This window comes from Bufo gargarizans, unplaced genomic scaffold, assembly GCF_014858855.1.
Source record: "Bufo gargarizans isolate SCDJY-AF-19 unplaced genomic scaffold, ASM1485885v1 original_scaffold_2195_pilon, whole genome shotgun sequence".
Taxonomy (NCBI): Eukaryota; Metazoa; Chordata; class Amphibia; order Anura; family Bufonidae; genus Bufo; species Bufo gargarizans.
Window position 1 is genome coordinate 183,663 of NW_025334681.1, and position 25,414 is coordinate 209,076.

General features: G+C 46.5%; 1 protein-coding gene across 1 annotated transcript in view; it reads right to left on the reverse strand.

The window, feature by feature from the left end:
* Positions 1-25,414, reverse strand: part of LOC122924064 (membrane-spanning 4-domains subfamily A member 4A-like) — a 74,440-nt gene that overhangs the window by 19,087 nt on the left and 29,939 nt on the right. The window lies entirely within an intron of this gene.

The following is a 25,414-nucleotide window of genomic DNA, read 5'->3' on the forward strand; positions in this document are numbered from 1 at the left end:
TCTCCAGTCTACCAATCAGACAGGTGACTATGCATGTACAATCATTGCACGTCATAGTGATCTGGATCTATAGAAGCAGGTCCTGGCAGGTTTTCACAGTTATCTAGAACCATGCCAACTACAGTGCATCCCACAACTGCTGGAGGGTGCACAGGGGAGTTAACATGGTCCCACAGATGCTTAATTGGGTTCAAGTCTGGTGTATTATAGCCAGGGTAGTACTGGTAAGTCTTGCTCATGCTCTTCCAAACAATGTCACATTTCTAGCCATGTGACATGCTGATGGTCTTCCCTGGAATGGAGCAAGACAATCAGCATGTATGGTTGTATGTGATATGCAAGGATGTATTCTACAGAAATTGGTTCAGAGTGACTGCCACATGGATGAGTGGGCCCAGAAAATGCCATGAAAACATAACAGTGCCGCCTCCATCTTGTGCGCTCCCAGAAATGGTTGCAAGGTGTCTGTTCTCTCATGTTTCATGCATGACACACCAACTTCCATCCATTCGATGAGGCAGGACCCATTGTAGATAGAAATCCTATGCCAATTAGTGGGGGTCCAATTTTAATACTGCTGTGAAAATTAAAGCTTTTTTTGGCGATGCAACTATGTTAGCAGATATGCAGTGTCCATCCGTCAGTTTCAGAGCCCCATACTCAGTAAAACAGTTGTTTTAGACCAGGGGTCCTCAAACTACGGCCCGTGAGCCACATGCGGCCCGCCGAGGACACTGATCCGGCCCGCCGGGTGTTTTGACCGTTTCAGCAGTTCTGTAGGCAGCGGTGGTGGCTGCAGGGCACAGCAGGAGATGAGCGCTGCGCTTCCATTGCGCTCATGTCCATAGTGATCTGTATACTATCTCCATAGTGATCTCCATAGTGATCTTTATACCCAATGGCCTACGCATTAACATTGTTCCCACGGCACGTATAGCCTCTCCCCCCTTGTGAAACAGTGGGAAAAGGAACTAACACGTAGATCCCTTAATTTGATTAAATTACTCCTGGAGGAAGAAAAAACGATATTTGAAAAGACAACTGAAAAACTGCGTGAATTAATAGAAGCAGCCTTAAAATTTAGAACTGATCCAGAGTTTAACAAACGGGAATCTTCCCTTCAAACATCAGAGGAGAAATTTAAAAATCAGATTAAGGAGCACAAACACAGGCAATTTGTGAGAGATCTCAGCGACTTTAAGGAAAACAAGGCCTATCATTTTTTACAAAAGGGTGGGGCCCCCTCTGTGCCAGAGATCTCATCATCTGAGATTGACCTCTCGGACACAGACCAGACCTCCACAAAAGGAGGGTATAATAATAAAGGCACCACCTTTCCTAAAAAATATAATACAAAATGTCGGAGAGGGGACAGGAATCCAGGTCAACATCTGGGAAGGGGTCATCAGGGGGCAACACCATCCCCCTCCTCTTCCTCCTCAGCAAACACCAACGTGCCCTCTTTTTTAGTATAGAGCCAAATTCCTTATCAGCTAAGAGACAGGAACACAGGTGGCGAGAACCTGACACAGACGCTGATACACAGGTCATAAACCTCTTGTCACATGTACTGACTAAAGGCTCTTTCACACTTGCGCTTTTGTTTTCCGGCATAGAGTTCCGTCGTCGGGGCTCTATGCCGGAAGAATCCTGATCAGTTTTATCCTAATGCATTCAGGATGCATCAGGATGTCTTCAGTTCCAGAACAGAACGTTTTTTGGCCGGAGAAAATACCGCAGCATGCTGCTCTTTTTTGCTCCGGCCAAAAATCCTGAACACTTGCCGCAAGGCCGGATCCAGAATTAATGCCCATTGAAAGGCATTAATCCGGATCCGGCCTTAAGCTAAACGTTGTTTCGGCGCATTGCCGGATCCGACGTTTAGCTTTTTCTGAATGGTTACCATGGCTGCCGGGACGCTAAAGTCCTGGCAGCCATGGTAAAGTGTAGTGGGGAGCGGGGGAGCAGTATACTTACCGTCCGTGCGGCTCCCGGGGCGCTTCAGAGTGACGTCAGGGCGCCCCACACGCATGGATGACGTGATCGCATGGCACGTCATCCATGCGCATGGGGTGCTCTGACGTCATTCTGGAGGGCCCCGGGAGCCGCACGGACTGTAAGTATACCGCTCCCCCGCTCCCCACTACTACTATGGCAACCAGGACTTTATTAGCGTCCTGGCTGCCATAGTAACACTGAACGCATTTTGAAGACGGATTAGTCTTGAAATGCTTTCAGTTCACTTGCGTTTTTCCGGATCCGGCGTGTAATTCCGGCAAATGGAGTACACGCCGGATCCAGACAACGCAAGTGTGAAAGAGGCCTAAGTTAGAGATTGGTCTTTTAAAAATAGATCTTTCATTTGTACCCACCACTGAGTTCACAACCATCCTTCTGGGTAAAAGATTTGAACCTATTCTGTCGAAAGCTAAAATGGCATTAGTTCTTCAAGCACTCCAATAGACAATGTGAGGACTTGGGGATCTGTGAGAATGGCTTTGCGGATTTACAGGTCTTCATGGAACTTTGGGAAGAAAGCTCCCTAATCCGGGAGAAGGTCCCTTCACTGATCTCCGTCCAGGGAGTACCAAAATGCCCCCGCCCTTTAATTATGAGCATATCGATATCTTTCTTCACCTAATTATCTCCGAGCTTGAAATTAAAAAAATTAGACACCCCCTTAACTATAATCTAACAAGAAGTGAGAGGGAGGCACAAAAGTCATTGGAGAAAGATAAATCAATTATTATGAAGCCATCGGATAAAGGTGGCAATATTGTAATTCTTGAACACAAGAAATATCAGATGTGCCATGACAATCTAAAGGACGGAGGAGGCTACTGTGTAATATGGACAGACCCCATGCCCCTTTTTTTGTGGAGTTAGAAACAATCCTGAATGTCGGGATAACCAAAAAGGTCATTAACAAAGCTGAATATAAATTCATCCTTTCTATGACACTGTAGCTAGCAACCTTCTACGCACTCCCCAAAATCAACAAGGGCCTCAACTCCTTGAATGGACACCCAATTGTATTGGGGGTTAACTCTCTAACACAAAATTGCGGTCTATACCTGGACCGGGTTCTCAGGCAATTAGTTCTGGCCCTCCCGTCGTATACCCGAGATACAATGGACTTTCTCAGGAAGATTGAAACCCTAACTGTGGGCCCCTCATGCCTCTTAGCTAGCATTGATGTAGACTCCCTCTGTAGCTCAATTCCACACAATAAGAAACTGTCTTCTACTATCTAAGCATGAGGGATACACAGTTTGGGGCCAACAATCAGTTCAACCTCTCTCTATTAGAGTTTATCCTCACTCACAACTTCTTTCTGTTCAACTCCCGTTTCTACCACCAGCTCAGGGGGACTGCGATGAGACCTTGTGCAACCATGTATGCAAATCTCTTCCTGGGCTGGTGGGAGGATACTGTCGTATTTCCAGACCAACAAACATGGTGGAGTAATAAAGCCTCATTCTGGACAAGATACATTGATGACATTTTTGTAAACTAGAACAGGAATAGAGAGGATTTTAATAAATTCCTCGATACATTAAACATGAATAAAATTGGTCTAAAATTCACTCAGGAAATTCAAGACAAGCAAATTACCTTTTTGGATGTGAGGGTGCACAGAGTGAAAAATTGATGACCACACTACTGGAGACCAACAGCAACAAATTCAATTTTACATTGGGACCGTCACCATCCCCCTGCCGTAAAAAGAGGCATCCCCATGGGCCAATATTTGCGGGTTCGGAGGAACTGTTCGGACACTAGGAACTTTCATATCCCCGATTCCTCGATAGGGGATAGCCACAAGGTATCCTGAGGGATACCTTTAAGCAAGCATCCACGCAGGAGAGATCACCCCTAGAGTCCCACCTGACAAAACGGCCCAGATACGTCTAATCTCCACCTTCGATAGGGGTAATGCTGAAATTAAAAGAGTTTTGGACAAATACTGGCCCATCCTGTCCGTGGACCCAGATCTGGCAAGTGTAATCAGGACTCATCCCGGCATTACCTACCGAAGGGGAAGAATAGAGATGTCGCAAACATAACATTTTCCGTTCGCGAATGGCAAACGCAAATTTTCGCAAGTGTTCGCGAACAGGCGCGCCGCCATAGACTTCAATAGGCAGGTGAATTTTAAAACCCACAGGGACTCTTCTGGCCACAATAGTGATGGAAAAGTTGTTTCAAGGGGACTAAATCCTGGACTGTGGCAAAATCCTGGAGGGGGATCCATGGCAAAACTCCCATGGAAAATTACGTAGTTGATGCAGAGTCGGGTTTTAATCCATAAAGGGCATAAATCACCTAACATTCCTAAATTGTTTGGAATAACGTGTTTTAAAACATCCAGTGTGTGTATACGATCAGGTATGATGTTTTATCGATCAGGTAGTGCAAGGGTTACGCCCGCTTCACAGTGACAGACCAAAGTCCCCGCTTAACGCACCGCAAACAACCGCAAACAGTCCATTTGCACAAGGTTGGATACCAAGCTAGCCATGTCCCGTTCCTTGTCCTCACTGACGTCATTGAAGGTCTCTTCCTCCACCCAGCCACGTACAACAGCAAGGGTCCCGAAAGGTGACAACAAGCCCCCTGGGACGCCTGCTGTGGTTGGTCTTTCACCTCTTCAAAGCCACCTTCCTCCTCTGATTGCTCTTCTTCAGACTCCTCTCCCTGCGTTTCCGCAGGTCCAGCAATCGACGATGACAAGGCTGCTTCTGGTGGTGATGGTGACCACAACTCTTCCTCTTCATGCTCATCTATGGCCTGATCCAGCACTCTTCGCAGGGCACGCTCCAGAAAAAACGCATATGGGATGAGGTCGATTATGTTGCCTTGGGTTTGACTGACCAGGTTTGTCACCTCCGCAAAAAGACGCATGAGCCTACAGCCATTGTGCATGAGCGTTCAGTAACGCGGCCCCAAAAAAAAACATCTCCGCAGAGGCTGTCCACTTTAAAAATAAAAAAAATCTGTTTTAATCAGTTTAATCTCTGTTTTGTCCCCTATCAGGGGCCAGTGTATGGAATAGATTTTAGGAACCGGGAGATGGAAAAAGATGCTTGGTCGTTTCTCTTACTTCCAATTTGGGGCACTGCGCGTGCGCCGTGCAATGTACTGTTCAATCCCAATATGAGTGGTATGTTAAGTAGTACTATTCCTATCAGTTTAATCCCTGTTACATCCTCTATCAGGGGACGTGTATGGAATAGATTTTAGGAACCGGGAGATGGAAAAAGATGCTTGGTCGGTCCTCTTACTTCCAATTTGGGGCACTGCGCGTATGCCTTGCAATGTACTGTGCCACCAGATATGAGTGGTGTGTTAAGTAGTACTATTCCTATCAGTTTAATACCTGTTACGTCCCCTATCAGGGGCCGGTCTATGGAATAGATTTTAGGAACCGGGAGATGGAAAAAGATGCTTGGTTGGTCCTACTACTTCAAATTAGGGGCACTGCGTGTGCGCCGTGCAGTGTACTGTGCCACCAGATATGAGTGGTGTGTTAAGTAGTACTATTCCTATCAGTTTAATCCCTGTTATGTCCCCTATCAGGGGACGTGTATCGAATAGATTTTAGACAACCGCAAAGAGTTGTCAATAGTTGACACACTCATGACATAAATTTTATTCCTCTATGCGTCAATCTTGGTGTAGTGATGACTCTGCTCGTGCGCATGTTTGGGAGATTGCAGGCGATGGCAGTTTTTCAAAGCCTATGGTCGTGCTGAGGTAGTTCAGTGACAGTTAAGTGACCCATAAAACAATTATTCTGCAGTGTGGGCCCATTGTTGGCCTAAAAGGCTTTAATGATCACCTTAGATGATCACAAAGAAAATGTATGCTTATTCTATGCAACATTATCCAGCTGATCGCTTTTGGTCTGTTCAAGATGAAGCAACGACCTTATCATCTGGGGTGTGCCAACATTGCCATTGCCAACACACTCATAGAGGTGATTGCTTGTGATACGCAAGCCCCTTCACCACAACAAGGTAACGATCACGAAGGGGAATTGACACATGTACAGTTGCAAGAAAAAGTATGTGAACCCTTTGGAATGATATGGATTTCTGCACAAATTGGTCATAAAATGTGATCTGATCTTCATCTAAGTCACAACAATAGACAATCACAGTCTGCTTAAACTAATAACACACAAAGAATTTAATGTTACCATGTTTTTATTGAAAACACCATGTAAACATTTACAGTGCAGGTGGAACAAGTATGTGAACCCCTAGACTAATGACATCTCCAAGAGCTAATTGAAGTGAGGTGTCAGCCTACTGGAGTCCAATCAATGAGATGAGATTGGAGGTGTTGGTTACAGCTGCCCTGCCCTATAAAAACACACAACAGTTCTGGGTTTGATTTTCACAAGAAGCATTGCCTGATGTGAATGATGCCTTGCACAAAAGAGCTCTCAGAAGACCTACGATTAAGAATTGTTGACTTGCATAAAGCTGGAAAGGTTCATCAGTCCACGGTAAGAGAAATTCATCAGTCCACGGTAAGACAAATTGTCTACAAATGGAGAAAGTTCAGCACTGCTGCTACTCTCCCTAGGAGTGGTCGTCCTGTAAAGATGACTGCAAGAGCAAAACACAGACTACTCAATGAGGTGAAGAAGAATCCTAGAGTGTCAGCTAAAGACTTACAAAAGTCTCTGGCATACGCTAACATCCCTATTAGCGAATCTACGATACGTAAAACACTAAACAAGAATGTATTTCATAGGAGGATACCACAGAGGAAGCTACTGCTGTCCCAAAAAAAAACATTGCTGCACGTTTACAGTTTGCACAAGAGCATCTGGATGTTCCACAGCAGTACTGGCAAAATATTCTGTGGACAGATGAAACAAAAGTTGAGTTGTTTGGAAGAAACACACAACACTATGTGTGGAGGAAAAGAGGGACAGCACACCAACATCAAAACCTCATCCCAACTGTGAAGTATGGTGGTGGAGGCATCATGGTTTGGGGCTGCTTTGCTGCGCCAGGGCCTGGATGGATTGCTGTCATAGAAGGAAAAATGAATTCCCAAGTTTATCAAGACATTTTGCAGGAGAACTTAAGGCCATCTGTCCACCAGCTAAAGCTCAACAGAAGATGAGAGTTGCAACAGGGCAACGACCCAAAGCATAGAAATAAATCAACAACAGAATGGCTTAAACAGAAGAAAATACACCTTCTGGAGTGGCCCAGTCAGAGTCCTGACCTCAACTCAATTGAGATGCTGTGGCATGACCTCAAGAAAGCGATTCACACCAGACATCCCAAGAATATTGCTGAACTGAAACAGTTCTGTAAAGAGGAATGGTCGAGAATTACTCCTGACCGTTGTGCACGTCTGATCTGCAACTACAGGGAACGTTTGGTTGAAGTTATTGCTGCCAAAGGAGGTTAAACCAGTTATTAAATCCAAGGGTTCACATACTTTTTCCACCTGCACTTTGAATGTTTACATGTTTTTTTCAATAAAAACATGGTAACATTTAATTCTTTGTGTGTTATTAGTTTAAGCAGACTGTGATTGTCTATTGTTGTGACTTAGATGAAGATAAGATCAAATTTTATGACCAATTTGTGCAGAAATCCATATCATTCCAAAGGGTTAACATACTTTTTCTTGCAACTGTATGTGCCTTTTTTTTGTTTTGCTTTTGTAGCCACAGTGCAGCTCCAGAGGCCAGAAAAATTAGTCATGTACACATGCCTGAAAAATTTGATATTGTTGCAGCCGCTGCTGTAGCAGTGGCCGGAAAAATGTATGTTTTCCAGGCAGAAAGTGCACTAAAACATTGCGGCTTGAACCCTAGTTTGTGGCGGAGAAGTCACGCAAGTCATCCAGCATGCAGAGATAAAATACAGCAGTGTATGGACCATTTTTAGCCTAAGGCATCTCATCAGGCCATTTTTAGTCAAATGTATCGCCCACTGTCAATCCCTTCGGGATCTATGCCTCATTCTTCTTAATAAAGGTGAGGTAATCTAGACTTTTTTGACCTAGGCGACTTCTCTTCTCAGTGACAATACCTCCTGCTGCACTGAAGGTCCTTTCTGACAGGACAATGGAGACGGGGCAGGCCAGAAGTTCTATCGTAAATTGGGATAGCTCAGGCCACAGGTCAAGCCTGCACACTCAGTAGTCAAGGGGTTCATCGGTCCTCAGAGTGTCGATATCTGCAGTTAAGGCGAGGTAGTCTGCTACCTGTCGGTCGAGTCGTTCTCTGAGGGTGGACCCCGAAGGGCTGTGATGATTCGTAAGACTTAAAAAGCTGCGCATGTCCTCCATCAACAACACGTCTGTAAAGCGTCCTGTCCTTGCCGGCGTGGTCGTGGTAGGAGGAGGATTACTTTCACCTCATCCCCTGTTAGATTCACGTTTTGCTGTGACATCACCCTTAACTTGTTTTGGAACTGCTGCATCCTTTCCGACTTCCGGTAATTTGGTAACATTTCAGGCACTTTCTGCTTATACCGGGGGTCTAGTAGCATGGCTACCCAGTACAGGTCGTTCTCCTTCAGCCTTTTTATATGAGGGTCCCTCAACAGGCACGACAGCATGAAAGACCCCATTTGCACAAGGTTGGATGCCGAGCTACTCATGTCCCGTTCCTCGTCCTCACTGATCTCACTGAAGGTCTGTTTTTCCACCCAGCCACGTACAACACCACGGGTACCAGATAGGTGACAACGAGTACCCTGGGATGCCTGCTGTGGTTGGTCCTCCTCCTCAAAGCCACATTCCTCCTCTGACTCCTCTTCCTCAGACTCCTCTTCCAGCCATGCCGCAGGTCCAGCAAGCGATGCTGATAAGGCTGTTTCTGATGGGGATGGTGACCACAACGCTTCCTCTTCACGCTCATCTACGGCCTGATCCAGCACTCTTCACAGGGCACGCTCCAGGAAGAAAACAAATGGGATGATGTCGCTGATGGTGCCAAAGGACACATGAGCCTACAGGCATTGCGCATGAAGCGTCCATTAACGTGGCAAAAAAATACCCAGCTCCGCAGAGGCTATCCTAGCACCTTGGTCATACAAATACTCGTTGACTGCTTTTTCTTGTTGGAGCAGGCGGTCGAACATTAGGAGTGTTGAATTCCAACGTGTCGGGCTATCGCAAATCAAGCACCTCACTGGCATATTCTTTCGCCGCTAAATATCTGAAAAGTGCGCCATGGTAGTGTAGGAACACCTGAAATGGCCACACACCTTCCTGGCCTGCTTGAGGATGTCCTGTAAGCCTGGGTACTTATGCACAAAGCGTTGTACGATCAGATTCAACACATGTGCCATGCACGGCACATGTGTCAACTTGCCCAAATTCAATGCCACCAACAAATTGCTTCCGTTGTCACACACCACTTTGCCGATCTCCAGTTGGTGCGGAGTCAGCCACTGATCCACCTGTGCGTTCAGGACGGACAGGAGTGCTGGTCCGGTGTGAATCTCTGCTTTCAGGCAAGTCAACCCCAAGACGGCGTGTCACTGTTGTATCCGGGATGTGGAATAGCCCCTGGGGAGCTGGGGGGTGCAGTTGATGTGGAGCAAGACGCAGCAGCAGAAGAGGACTCATGCGAGGAGGTTAGCGAAGAGGATGGATTAGGAGGAGTAGAGGAGGTGGCAGCAGGCCTGCCTGCAAGTCGTGGCGGTGTCACCAACTCCTCTGCAGAGCCACGCATTCCATGCTTGGCAGCCGTCAGCAGATTTACCCAATGCGCAGTGTACGTGATATACCTGCCCTGACCATGCTTTCCAGACCAGGTATCAGTGGTCAGATGGACTCTTGCCCCAACACTGTGTGCCAGACATGCCATGACTTCCTTTTCCACAATAGAGTACAGGTTGGGGATTGCCTTTTGTGAAAAGAAATTCTGGCCGGGTACCTTCCACTGCGGTGTCCCAATAGCTACAAATTTTTTGAAGGCCTCAGACTCCACCAGCTTTTATGGTAAAAGCTGGCGGGCTAAGAGTTCCGACAAGTCAGCTGTCAGACGCCGGGCAAGGGGGTGACTTTGTGACATTGGCTTCTTACGCTCAAACATTTCCTTGACAGACACCTGACTGTGGGCAGATGAGCAGGAACTGCTCAAGGCGAGAGGCGGAGTGGCGGGTGGTTGAGAGGGGGCAAGGATGACAGCAGTGGTTGACGTGGCTGAAGATGCTGGACCAGGTGGCTTTGAGTTTGTGTGCTGCTTGTACTCATCATCATGTGTTGATCCCATAGACGTTTGTGATGTTAGATCATGTGCCTTTACAAAGTAGTTGTAACTAGGTGGGTGTTGGACTTCCCACGACTCTTTTTCTTTTGGCACAGGTTGCAAATGGCATCGCTGTTATCAGAGGCAGACACACAAAAAAAATTCCACACTGCTGAGCTTTGCAATGACGGCATTTTAGTGGTGGCAACAGCATGTGTTGATTGGCGTGCTGTCTGGCTGACCCCGGGTGTCGATACATGCTATCTGACTGTGCCACTAGCTCCTTGCGACGATCTCCACCTGCTTCAAACTCGTCTCCTCCTCCTCTCTGTCTCCCCATCTGAACTTTCCCCCTGTTCTTCTTCTCTTCGAGCAGGCACCCACATGACATCCACGGACACGTCATCATCAACCACTTCACTTGTATCTGACAACTCAGCAAAGGAAGCAGCAGCGGGTACAACATCATCATCATCATCATCACACCGTACGTCCTTGTGTGTAAAGCTGCCTGACTGAGACATATCTCTGTTATCTACATCCTCTGGCAATAATGGTTGCGCATCACTCATTTCTTCCAACTGATGTGTAAATAACTGCTCTGACAGATCAAATTAAGCAGATGTGGTGCTAGTGTTTGTGGTGGCGGCAGGCGGGCGAGTGGTAACTTGAGAGGTGCCCGAAGCTGAGCTGGAGGAGGATGGTGCGTCAAGGTTCTGAGCGGAAGCTTTAGAAGATTTAGTGTCCTGTGTTAGCCAGTCAAGTATGTCCTCAGAACTTTTCGAGTTCAGGGTACGGGGCCCCTGAACACTGGGCATTATTCTAGGGCCAAAGGAAATCACAGCACCACGGCCACGACGGCCCCTGCGGGGTGGCCTGCCTCTGCCTGTCATTTTTTTTAGATTAGTTGTACTATGCGTGCAAGCTACTGTGACACCAGATATGAGTGGTGGCACTGTGCACTTACAGTATTTGGCACAGTACACGCTGACGCTGTAGGCTTGACACACACGGTTGCAGGCAACTAACTGCAATTATATTACAGTCAATATTTTATTTATTTTTTTAAATGTAATCTACTGTGACACCAGATATGAGTGGTGGCACTGTGCACTGGCAGCAGTGGGCACAGTACACATGTAGGCCTGACACACACGCTTGCAGGCAACTAACTGCAATTATATTACAGTCAAAATAAATTTTTGTTTTTTTAAATGTAATCTACTGTGACACCAGATATGAGTGGTGGCACTGTGCACTGGCAGTAGTTGGCACAGTACACGTTGTAGGCCTGACACACATGCTTGCAGGCAACTAACTGCAACTATATTACAGTCAAAATTGTTTTTTTTAATTTTTTTTTATGTAATCTACAGTGACACCGGATATGAGTGGTGGCACTGTGCACTGGCAATAGTTGGCACAGTACACGCTGACGCTGTAGGCCTGACACATACGCTTGCAGGTAACTAACTGCAATTATATTACAGCCAAAATGTTATTTTATTTTTTAAATGTAATCTACTGTGACACCAGATATGAGTGGTGGCACTGTGCACTGGCAGTAGTTGGCACAGTACACGCTGCGCTGTAGGCCTGACACACACGCTTGCATGCAACTAACTGCAATTATATTACAGTCAAAATTGTAGTTTTTTTTTTATGTAATCTACTATGACACCAGATATGAGTGGCACTGGTGGCACTGTGCACTGGCAGTAGTTGGCACAGTACACTCTGTAGGCCTGACACACACGCTTGCAGGCAACTAACTGCAATTATATTACAGTCAAAAAGTTTTGTTTTTTTTTTGTTTTTTTTTAATGCAAGCTACTGTGACACCAGAGTGGTGGCATTGGGCAAGTGGGCACAGTATACGCTGTGGGCCTGACACACATGCTGGCAGGCAACTGCAATTAGATTACAGAGGGAAAAAAATGAAAAAAGCAGACTGATGTACTAGCCTTAAAAGGGCTTTTTGGGGTGCTGTCAGGACGCTGTCCTTACAGCAGATCAGATGAGTCTTTCAGGACTGGAGTGGACACTGAATACACTGGCCTAGCTATCGATTTCCCTATTAAATCAGCAGCAGCTGCACTGTCCCTCCTCTCACTAAGACTGCAGCTTCCGAATGAATCTAAGATGGATGCTGTCCTTGCTTTTTGCTAGGAGGTGGGAGGGAGGGAATGCTGCTGATTGGCTGGAATGTTTCTGCTGACTGTGATGTACAGGGCCAAAGTTTGCTTAATGATGACAAATAGGGAGAGGACCGAACATCGCATATGTTCGCCGGCGAATAGTTTGGGACATCTCTAGGGAAGAAGCCTCAAAGATCAACTAGTTCATAGTCACTATACAGCCCCGATAGGAATAGGCACGTGGCTGGACCACAAACCTTTGGGAATCTTCCTTAGCTGTAAAGCATGCGACTACATCTCCACTTCCAAAATGATCTCTTGCTCTGCTACCAACAAGATCTTTAAGATCAGGGATTTCGTGAACTGTAGGACCAGAGAAGTTGTCTATATTTGTCAATGTGCCTGCCCCAAAGATTATGTGGGCAAGACTAAGAGGGAACTGAGGAGAGGAATATGTAAATATGTTAATGACATGCGTAAGAAAAATGCATCGCCAGTAGCTAATCATGTAATCGAACATCATGCAGGAGATGCTCGTACCCTACACTTCTCAGTACTGGAAGTCATCCCCTTCCAATCACAAAAAGGTGATTGGGATAAGAGGATTCTCCAAAAGGAAGCAGAATGGATCTTCAGATTCCGCTCCCAATCACCTACTGGTCTGAATGAGAGACTAACCTTTAATTGTTTCCTATGATTTCTCTTCCGAACAATTGGCTTCAGCATTATGTACATTATCAAGTGACAGTAGTCTGGTCAGGGATACGGAAAGTATCCAATGTGATGGTGTTCATTACACCTCATATATATTTTTAGATCTTCTTTTGAACCATTTATCAAATACCAGATAGGAATGGTGCATAGTTTATTTTCCCAGACATGTTAGCTTGTGGCTCTCTTGGGGTCCTTTATCTTAAATCCCTCTAGAACGAGCGCATCTTTAAGGGTGATCTGTATACCTTAAAAAAAGGGGGGACTTTTGCAAGCTGTCACTAAAAAAAGGCCACCAATAGGGATTTTGCCTTCCCCTCCCTCTCCCTCCTTGACAACTATATGGTAGAACAAGGTCCCCACAGAGGAGGAGGGTCATGCACAGTTTCATCACAGTCACCGGCCTCCTCCCCCTGGTTTTCTGGAAGCACGGGATGCGCCTCATAGCTTGCGTTCTACAGCAGAGACCAGGACTTTCCCTCTGCGCTTCCTGCCATACGCTTCAAGATCCGGACCGGAAGTCGCATTTGCGCTCCACCAGTCTGCGTTCCACCAGTAGTTGCTCCTGCGGAAATAGGAATGTATCGGCCACATATTTAAATCTGAGCCAGAACCACAGGGGACCTATGCACCATAGGGCATCAGGACTCAGGCAGGCAACCACTGGGGACTGTCCACGTGAGTAAATAACATCATGAGTACCCACCATACCATTTGGGGTACCCTCATGACCATCTCATTGATACAGGTATAATCTTTCACTTATTGTAGGTGGGGTGCTACCCATTTTTACCTGGGAACTCCAGATGGAACTACCTTCTTCTCCTCAACATATCACTTTTTGTTTTATCTGAAAGTATCTGAACTACCCATGACTTAATGTTAACAACACATTTGACCTATGTTAGCCTTCCCATTTGACCACCTGAGGAACCTTTACTGGGGAAACGAGTCGGGGTACTTGGAAGCATTTATAAGTTTATAGGGTGTAAGAGGGAAAGTCAGCATAGGCAGGAGGACGGAGGGTCTCCACCACCAGGGGTCACCTCCGGGCTTTAGGGATAGGTAGGGTATTCATAGGGAAAGCTTTTCCCTTTAGTGAACCCCTCTCTCATAATAACCTGTACAAATTTCCCCCATGATTATAATTTTTTGTATCTACAGTATTTTGATTTACAAACCGGATTCCAAAAAAGTTGGGACACTAAACAAATTGTGAATAAAAACTGAATGCAATGATGTGGAGATGGCAAATGTCAATATTTTATTTGTAATAGAACGTAGATGACAGATCAAACGTTTAATCCGAGTAAATGTATAATTTTAAAGGAAAAATACGTTGATTCAAATTTTCACGGTGTCAACAAATCCCCAAAAAGTTGGGACAAATAGCAATAAGAGGCTGGAAAAAGTGAATTTGAGCATAACGAAGAGCTGGAAGACCAATTAACACTAATTAGGTCAATTGACAACATGATTGGTTATAGAAAGAGCTTCTCAGAGTGGCAGTGTCTCTCAGAAGCCAAGATGGGTAGAGGATCACCAATTCCCACAATGTTGCGCAGAAAGATAGTGGAGCAATATCAGAAAGGTGTTACCCAGCGAAAAGTTGCAAAGACTTTGCATCTATCATCATCAACTGTGGATAACATCATCCGAAGATTCAGAGAATCTGGAACACTCTCTGTGGGTCAAGGCTGCAAAACCATACTGGATGCCCGGGCCCTTAAACGACACTGCACCACAAACAGGAATGCTACTGTAAAGGAAATCACAGAATGGGCTCAGGAATACTTCCAGAAACCATTGTCAGTGAACACAATCCACCGTTCCATCCACCATTGCCAGCTGAAACTCTACAGTGCAAAGAAAAAGCCATTTCTAAGCAAGATCCACAGGCTCAGGCATTTTCACTGGGCCAGGGATCATTTAAAATGGAGTGTGGCAAAATGGAAGACTGTTCTGTGGTCAGACGAGTCACGATTCAAAGTTCTTTTTGGAAATCTGGGACGCCATGTCATCCGGACCAAAGAGGACAAGGACAAACCTAGTTGTTATCAACGCTCAGTTCAGAAGCCTGCATCTCTGATGGTATGGGGTTGCATGAGTACGTGTGGCATGGGCAGCTTGCATGTCTGAAAAGGCACCATCAATGCAGAAAAATATATTCAGGTTCTAGAACAACATATGCTCCCATCCAGACGTCATCTCTTTCAGGGAAGACCCTGCATTTTTCAACAAGATAATGCCAGACCACATTCTGCATCAATCACAACATCATGGCTGCGTAGGAGAAGGATCTGGGTACTGAAATGGCCAGTCTGCAGTCCAGATCTTTCACCTACAGAGAACATTTGGCACATCATAAAGAGGAAGGTGCAACAAAGAAGGCCCAAGACGATTGAACAGTTAGAGGCCTGTATTAGACAAGAATGGGAGAGCATTCCTATTTCTAAACTTGAGAAACTGGTCTCCTCAGTCCCCAGACGTCTGTTGAGTGTTGTAATAAGAAGGGGAGATGCCACACAGTGGTAAAAAAATGGCCTTGTCCCAACTTTTTGGGGATTTGTTGAAACCATGAAATTCTGATTCAACATATTTTTCCCTTAAAATGGCACATTTTCTCAGTTTAAACTTTTGTTCCGTGATTTATGTTCTATTCTGAATAAAATATTAGAAGTTGGCACCTCCACATTATTGCATTCATTTTTTTTTCACGATTTGTATAGTGTCCCAACTTTTTTGGAATCCGGTTTGTAGTTCACACAAGCTAATATTTAACTAGACCTAACTAGGAGGTCTTTTTAAGTTATATAAATACAATTTGAGCTTTTTAGGAGTCCTTTGATTAAAATCATAGTAATAAGTCTCCTCTATAGTACCCCAGTAGTTAAAATGCTCTATATAGTGCCCTGAGTAGTTATAATTCCCCCAGTAGTTATAAAGTCCCCCTGTAGTGCCCTCAATAGTTATATTGTCCCCACAATAGTTATAGTGTCCCCCTGTAGTGCCCCTAGTAGTTATAATGCCCTATGTAGTGTCTCCAGTAGTTATAGTGTCTGCAGATGAGAAGTCTGACCTTAATTGATGGCCTACACTGAGGATAGGCCATCAATATAAAAAGACAAGGATACAACACAAGGCATACATTCATGAAGTATAAACTTTTATTTATACAATCTAGAGATGGTCCAGAGTAAGGCAAACAATGCCTCTCTAAAGCCAATTTCACACAAGCGATATACAGGCACATTTCTACACCCATATTGCAGCATAAATTCTGACCTGACTAAGAGTCTAATCAGCTAAAGTAACAGCATCACAAAGACCTATGATGCTGTACTTTAGATACGTAGACCCACACAGAAGCAGGATTTGCACCCATATTACGTTCATGTTAAACTGGTCTTATGCAAAGTTCAATTTACACTTCGTTTGAAATGAGACCTTGTTTTCTTACTTTGATTATACTCACTGTGATTTCTCTACAGTATAATCTAAGGACACACACACAACTATCCTAGTTGTCCCTTCTCATATTACAATAAACCAGTTTCCTTGGGCTTGTCCAGGAGACAGTGCCAACCCCCTTCTCTCCTCATCATTTTCCCCCTCAAGTCTCTTATTTCTTCCTGCCCATCTCTCTCTAGTTACAGGTTTCTAGTGTTCTACTAGTTCTAGTAGATAGTGACGAGTGGCATACTGTAGGCAATATTCATTTTCGCAATTTTATTTTCACAATATTCGCAATAAATTTGTGAATTCTAGGATTCATGATCTCCAGTCATTATTTTGGCGATTGCACAAATCCGCACTAATGATGCGCATATTGTTTTGCGCAATACATGCAACTTCACGTTTTATCAGGTCTGAGTAGATATTACTGATTGGTGCACTAAGTATTGTTGTGACATCACAGCACTATGTCTGTAGCATGCATGTATGGACAACAGAGAAACAGTAATTCCTATCACACTACCTAACACCCTGCACTGGAACCAGCTACACTATATCACTATCTAACCTACACTGACTATCTCCCACTAACTATCTGTATTATATATATGAGCTAACTATCTAGCGATGGAAGGGGACTAGCACAAACCTGCCCATAATTGGATGTTCTCCGACAGGATTACGGTGGTCCCAGGGGGGCGGGGCTTACATGCCCGATTTTATCAGCGGAAACATTGGTAAGTATGCTAATGGTGACCAACCTCATCCAGGGATTGACTGAGCAGGCATCTTCTGCCGTTTCCTGTGTGTGAAACTGAGACCAGAGAGTGGAGACCAGCAGAAATTCAGTTAACATCGGAATGCCGGAGGAGGGCATTGGAATGCCAGAGGAGGTAGATTGGTGAGATGCGTATGCTACTATATTTCTTCTGCAGTATTCTGCTCCTCATCCAGGGACGTAACTAGAAAAGGCTGGGCTTCATAGCAAATTTTTTAACAGGACCAGTAATTTCCCCCTCCCCACCCAATTGGGCAACTTCATATCTACTCCCCTCCCGCAGCTAGTCAAGACTGCCCATGCTTATGATACAACCTTCCATGCACTCAGTTATGCCTCCTGAGTGGCCCCACATTGCCCCCTTAGGGTCCACAAACAGTAATGCTCCTCTTTAGTGGACCCACGCAGTAATACCCCCATTATTGCCCCCACTTAATAATCCTCCCCCTTACATTAGTAACTAAATGAAAAAGAATGGTGGAGCGCAAAGAGACTGGAGAAAAGGTTTAAGAATCAAGGTGCCTCTGTAGGTGTGCCAAGTGTGGTGAGAGTTAAACAGAGGACACCGAATACCAAGGGGCAGAGGATATCTACAACAAGGCAAAACTGGGTAGACCAAAGATGTAGATAATGGTTTGTAGTAAGAAAAGGGAACACAGTGGTTCCGTAGAGGAACTACTGTCTCTTCTAAAATCAAATGATGATAGAGTCTGCATCTAAAAAATATTAAAATAGTGTGGTAAAAAGGAATTAAGATTAGAAAAATAAATAATTTTTAATAAAAGATTGCATAACTAGAAGAACTGCAGATGAAGTCCACCATGTGGATTCCAGTGTAATATTTGCAAAGTTGTTGTGTCTTACTTCACCAAGGAGGGTGGCGTAAGATAAGCTCAAGAGACTTGTCGCCAAACCTTCCCTCGCCGAGAACACCCGTAAGTTGGCTGTTCGCTTGTTGTCCTCCCAATAGATGACCCGGTGGACTCCAGCATAAACACAAGATATCTTTTATTCTGGAATAAGCTTGACGCGTTTCGGGTATTTATAAACCCCTTCCTTATGAGCATAACATAATATAAACATACATTTATGTGAATTTATAGTGAAGACAAAGATGAAGCCCTCTCTCATGGTGTAGTGTCTACTTCCGGTCACGTGACCCCGGAACCGGAAGTACGCTTCACCCGTGGAATGCATAATAAAACTCATTAGGATTCCAGCCTAGATACTGGATGTTATAATTAGGGATGAGCGAACCCGAACTGTATAGTTCGGGTTCGTACTGAATTTTGGGGTGTCCGTGACATGGACCCGAACCTGGACATTTTCGTAAAAGTCCGGGTTCGGGTTCGGTGTTCATCGCTTTCTTGGCGCTTTTTGAAAGGCTGCAAAGCAGCCAATCAACAAGCATTCTACTACTTGCCCCAGGAGGCCGTCACAGCCATGCCTACTATTGGCATGGCTGTGATTGGCCAGTGCAGCATGTGACCCAGCCTCTATTTAAGCTGGAGTCACATAGCGCCGCCCGTCACTCTGCTCTGATGAGTATAGGGAGAGGTTGCAGCTGCGACGTTAGGGCGAGATTAGGCAGTGATTAACTCCTCCAAAAGACTTCATTCAGAGATCGAACTGCAGCTGTGGATGATTGAACTGCTGCTATTGAATTGCTCACAGTTTTTAGGCTGCCCAGAGCGTTTTTCAGTCACTTTATTCTGGGGTGATCGGCGGCCATTTTGCGTCTTGTGGTGCGCCAGCACAAGCTGCCAACAAGTGCATTTAACCCTCAGTAGTGTGGTTGTTTTTTGGCTAAATCCTACATCAGGGTCAAGCTGTCACACCAAGTGCATTTAACCATCAATAGTCTGGTTATTTTTTGGCCATATACTACATCAGGGGCAAGCTGAGCCTGTCACCAAGTGCATTTAACCCTCAATAGTGCGGTTGTTTTTTGGTTAAATCCTACATCAGGGTCAAGCTGTCAAACCAAGTGCATTTAACCATCAACAGTCTGGTTATTTTTTGGCCATATACTACATCAGGGGCAAGCCGAGCCTGTCACAAAGTGCATTTAACCCTCAATAGTGTGGTTGGTCAAGCTGTCACACAAAGTGCATTTAACCATCAATAGTGTGGTTATTTGTTGGCCATATCCCAGTCTAATTCTGTCCGTAAACCTATACCTGTCACCCAGCGCCTAAATAATAGGCCTCAAATTTGTAGTCAGCTAAATCTGTGGTTATTGCTGTGGCTGGGCGAGTTATTTAGTGTCCGTCAAAGCACAGTTTTTTTTCTGGGTTGAAATACAATTCCCAATTTAGCAATTCTCTAAATTAGTGGTTTCTGCTGTATCAGGCCTACTTTAAATTTATCCCTAAAAGGGTATATTAGATTCAAGGTGCAGATAGGGTCATTCTGAATAACTTCACACACATGCTACTGTGCATATCCCAGTCTAATTCTGTCTGTAAACGTATACCTGTCACCCAGCGCCTAAATAATAGGCCTCAAATTTATAGTTATCCAAATCTGTCGTTATTGCTGTAGCTGGTCAAGTTATTTAGTGTCCGTCAAAGCACAGTTTTTATTCTGGGTTGAAATACAATTCCCAATTTAGCAATTCTCTAAATTAGTGGTTTCTGCTGTATCAGACCTCCTTTAAATCTATCCCTAAAAGGGTATATAAGATTCAAGGTGCACATAGGGTCATTCTCAATAACTTCACACACACGCTACTGTGCATATCCCAGTCTAATTCTGTCTGTAAACGTATACCTGTCACCCAGCGCCTAAATAATAGGCCTCAAATTTATAGTCAGCTAAATCTGTGGTTACTGCTGTGCCTGTATTAGTGTAATACGGTACCTAAATAGATAGCCAGATAGTGTTAGTTGTCTTTAAAAAAAAGGCCGGAATTTGAATTGAATACATTGGGCCGGATAATATTTTTGTTGTTGTGGTGAACGATAACAATGAGGAAAACATCTAGTAAAGGACGCGGACATGGTCATGGTGGTGTTTGGGGACCCTCTGGTGCTGGGAGAGGACGTGGCCGTTCTGCCACAGCCACACGTCCTAGTGTACCAACTACCTCAGGTCCCAGTAGCCGCCATAATTTACAGCGATATTTGGTGGGGCCCAATGCCGTTCTAAGGATGGTAAGGCCTGAGCAGGTACAGGCATTAGTCAATTGGGTGGCCAACAGTGGATCCAGCACGTTCACATTATCTCCCACCCAGTCTTCTGCAGAAAGCACACAGATGGCGCCTGAAAACCAAGCCCATCAGTCTGTCACATCACCCCCATGCATACCAGGGAAACTGTCTGAGCCGCAAGTTATGCAGCAGTCTCTTATGCTGTTTGAAGACTCCGCTGGCAGGGTTTCCCAAGGGCATTCACCTAGCCCTTCCCCAGGGGTGGAAGACATAGAATGCACTGACGCACAACCACTTATGTTTCCTGATGATGAGGACATGAAAATACCACCTCAGTATGTCTCTGATGATGACGAAACACAGGTGCCAACTGCTGCGTCTTTCTGCAGTGTGCAGACTGAACAGGAGGTCAGGGATCAAGACTGGGTGGAAGACGATGCAGGGGACGATGAGGTCCTAGACCCCACATGGAATGAAGGTTGTGCCACTGACTTTCAGAGTTCGGAGGAAGAGGCAGTGGTGAGACCGAGCCAACAGCGTAGCTAAATCTGTGGTTATTGCTGTGGCTGGGCGAGTTATTTAGTGTCCGTCAAAGCACAGTTTTTGTTCTGGGTTGAAATACAATTCCCAATTTAGCAATTCTCTAAATTAGTGTGCAGACTGAACAGGAGGTCAGGGATCAAGACTGGGTGGAAGACGATGCAGGGGACGATGAGGTCCTAGACCCCACATGGAATGAAGGTCGTGCCACTGACTTTCAGAGTTCGGAGGAAGAGGCAGTGGTGAGACCGAGCCAAAAGCGTAGCAAAAGAGGGAGCAGTGGGTAAAAGCAGAACACACGGCGCCAAGAGACTCCGCCTGCTACTGACCGCCGCCATCTGGGACCGAGCACCCCAAAGGCATCAGAGCCTGAAGCGAGGCATTAACGTTCTGAACCTTAGCCCAACCTGCATGACCAGGCACCTGCATGCAAAGCATGAACTGCAGTGGAGTAAACACCTTAAAACCAAGGAAGTCACTCAGGCTCCCCCTGCTACCTCTTCTGCTGCTGCCGCCTCGGCCTCTTCTGCTGCTGCCGCCTCGGCCTCTTCCTCCGCCTCTGGAGGAACGTTGGCACCTGCCGCCCAGCAAACAGGGGATGTACCACCAACACCACCACCACCTCCGTCACCAAGCGTCTCAACCATGTCACACGGCAGCGTTCAGCTCTCCATCTCACAAACATTTGGAAGAAGGCGTAAATTCCCACCTAGCCACCCTCGATCCCTGGCCCTGAATGCCAGCATTTCTAAACTACTGGCCTATGAAATGCTGTCATTTAGGCTGGTGGACACAGACAGCTTCAAACAGCTCATGTCGCTTGCTGTCCCACAGTATGTTGTTCCCAGCCGCCACTACTTCTCCAAGAGAGCCGTGCCTTCCCTGCACAACCAAGTATCCGATAAAATCAAGTGTGCACTGCGCAGCGCCATCTGTAGCAAGGTCCACCTAACCACAGATACGTGGACCAGTAAGCACGGCCAGGGACGCTATATCTCCCTAACTGCACACTGGGTAAATGTAGTGGCAGCTGGGCCCCAGGCAGAGAGCTGTTTGGCGCACGTCCTTCCGCCGCCAAGGATCGCAGGGCAACATTCTTTGCCTCCTGTTGCCACCTCCTCCTTCTCGGCTTCCTCCTCCTCTTCTTCCACCTGCTCATCCAGTCAGCCACACACCTTCACCACCAACTTCAGCACAGCCCGGGGTAAACGTCAGCAGGCCATTCTGAAACTCATATGTTTGGGGGACAGGCCCCACACCGCACAGGAGTTGTGGCGGGGTATAGAACAACAGACCGACGAGTGGTTGCTGCCGGTGAGCCTCAAGCCCGGCCTGGTGGTGTGTGATAATGGGTGAAATCTCGTTGCAGCTCTGGGACTAGCCAATTTGACACACATCCCTTGCTTGGCGCATGTGCTGAATTTGGTGGTGCAGAAGTTCATTCACAACTACTCCGACATGTCAGAGCTGCTGCATAAAGTGCGGGCCGTCTGTTCGCGCTTCCGGCGTTCACATCCTGCTGCTGCTCGCCTGTCTGCGCTACAGCGTAACTTCGGCCTTCCCGCTCACCGCCTAATATGCGATGTGCCCACCAGGTGGAACTCCACCTTGCACATGCTGGACAGACTGTGCGAGCAGCAGCAGGCCATAGTGGAGTTTCAGCTGCAGCACGCACGAGTCAGTCGCACTACAGAACAGCACCACTTCACCACCAAAGACTGGGCCTCCATGCGAGACCTGTGTGCCCTGTTGCGCTGTTTCGAGTACTCCACCTACATGGCCAGTGGCGATGACGCCGTTATCAGCGTTACAATACCACTTCTATGTCTCCTTGAGAAAACACTTAGGGCGATGATGGAAGAGGAGGTGGCCCAGAAGGAGGAGGAGGAGGAGGAAGAGGGGTAATTTTTAGCACTTTCAGGCCAGTCTCTTCGAAGTGACTCAGAGGGAGGTTTTTGGCAACAGCAGAGGCCAGGTACAAATGTGGCCAGCCAGGGCCCACTACTGGAGGACGAGGAGGACGAGGATGAGGAGGAGGTGGAGGAGGATGAGGATGAAGCATGGTCACAACGGGGTGGCACCCAACGCAGCTCGGGTCCATCACTGGTGCGTGGCTGGGGGGAAAGGCAGGACGATGACGATACGCCTCCCACAGAGGACAGCTTGTCCTTACCCCTGGGCAGCCTGGCACACATGAGCGACTACATGCTGCAGTGCCTGCGCAACGACATCAGAGTTGCCCACATTTTAACCTGTGCGGACTACTGGGTTGCCACCCTGCTGGATCCACGCTACAAAGACAATGTGCCCACCTTACTTCCTGCACTGGAGCGTGATAGGAAGATGCGCGAGTACAAGCGCACGTTGGTAGACGCGCTACTGAGAGCATTCCCAAATGTCACAGGGGAACAAGTGGAAGCCCAAGGCCAAGGCAGAGGAGGAGCAAGAGGTCGCCAAGGCAGCTGTGTCACGGCCAGCTCCTCTGAGGGCAGGGTTAGCATGGCAGAGATGTGGAAAACTTTTGTCAACACGCCACAGCTAACTGCACCACCACCTGATACGCAACGTGTTAGCAGGAGGCAACATTTCACTAACATGGTGGAACAGTACGTGTGCACACCCCTCCACGTACTGACTGATGGTTCGGCCCCATTCAACTTCTGGGTCTCTAAATTGTCCACGTGGCCAGAGCTAGCCTTTTATGCCTTGGAGGTGCTGGCCTGCCCGGCGGCCAGCGTTTTGTCTGAACGTGTATTCAGCACGGCAGGGGGCGTCATTACAGACAAACACAGCCGCCTGTCTACAGCCAATGTGGACAAGCTAAAGTTCATAAAAATGAACCAGGCATGGATCCCACAGGACCTGTCCGTCCATTGTCCAGATTAGACATTAACTACCTCCCCTTAACCATATATTATTGGACTCCAGGGCACTTCCTCATTCAATCCTATTTTTATTTTCATTTTACCATTATATTGCGAGGCTACCCAAAGTTGAATGAACCTCTCCTCTGTCTGGGTGCCAGGGCCTAAATATATGCCAATGGACTGTTCCAATGTTGAGTGACGTGAAGCCTGATTCTCTGCTATGACATGCAGACTAATTCTCTGCTGACATGAAGCCAGATTGTCTGTTGCGGGACCTCTCTCCTCTGCCTGGGTGCTGGGCCTAAATTTATGACAATGGACTGTTGCAGTGGTGGCTGACGTGAAGCCTGATTCTCTGCTATGACATGCAAACTGATTCTCTGCTGACATAAAGCCAGATCCTCTGTTACGGGACCTCTCTCCTCTGCCTGGGTGCTGGGCCTAAATTTATGAAAATGGACTGTTGCAGTGGTGGCTGACGTGAAGCCTGATTCTCTGCTATGACATGCAGACTAATTCTCTGCTGACATGAAGCCAGATTGTCTGTTACGGGACCTCTCTCCTCTGCCTGGGTGCTGGGCCTAAATTTATGAAAATGGACTGTTGCAGTGGTGGGTGACGTGAAGCCTGATTCTCTGCTATGATATGAAGACTGATTCTCTGCTGACATGAAGCCAGATCCTCTGTTACGGGACCTCTCTCCTCTGCCTGGGTGCTGGGCCTAAATATCTGACAATGGACTGTTGCATTGGTGGCTGACGTGAAGCCTGATTCTCTGCTATGACATGCAGACTAATTCTCTGCTGACATGAAGCCAGATTGTCTGATACGGGACCTCTCTCCTCTGCCTGGGTGCTGGGCCTAAATTTATGAAAATGGACTGTTGCAGTGGTGGGTGACGTGAAGCCTGATTCTCTGCTATGACATGAAGACTGATTCTCTGCTGACATGAAGCCAGATTGTCTGTTACGGGACCTCTCTCCTCTGCCTGGGTGCTGGGCCTAAATTTATGAAAATGGACTCTTACAGTGGTGGGTGACGTGAAGCCTGATTCTCTGCTATGACATGAAGACTGATTCTCTGCTGACATGAAGCCAGATTGTCTGTTACGGGACCTCTCTCCTCTGCCTGGGTGCTGGGCCTAAATTTATGAAAATGGACTCTTACAGTGGTGGGTGACGTGAAGCCTGATTCTCTGCTATGACATGAAGACTGATTCTCTGCTGACATGAAGCCAGATTGTCTGTTACGGGACCTCTCTCTTCTGCCTGGGTGCTGGGCCTAAATTTATGAAAATGGACTCTTACAGTGGTGGGTGACGTGAAGCCTGATTCTCTACTATGACATGAAGACTGATTCTCTGCTGACATGAAGCCAGATTGTCTGTTACGGGACCTCTCTCCTCTGCCTGGGTGCTGGGCCTAAATTTATGAAAATGGACTCTTACAGTGGTGGGTGATGTGAAGCCTGATTCTCTGCTATGACATGAAGACTGATTCTCTGCTATGACATGCAGACTAATTCTCTGCTGACAT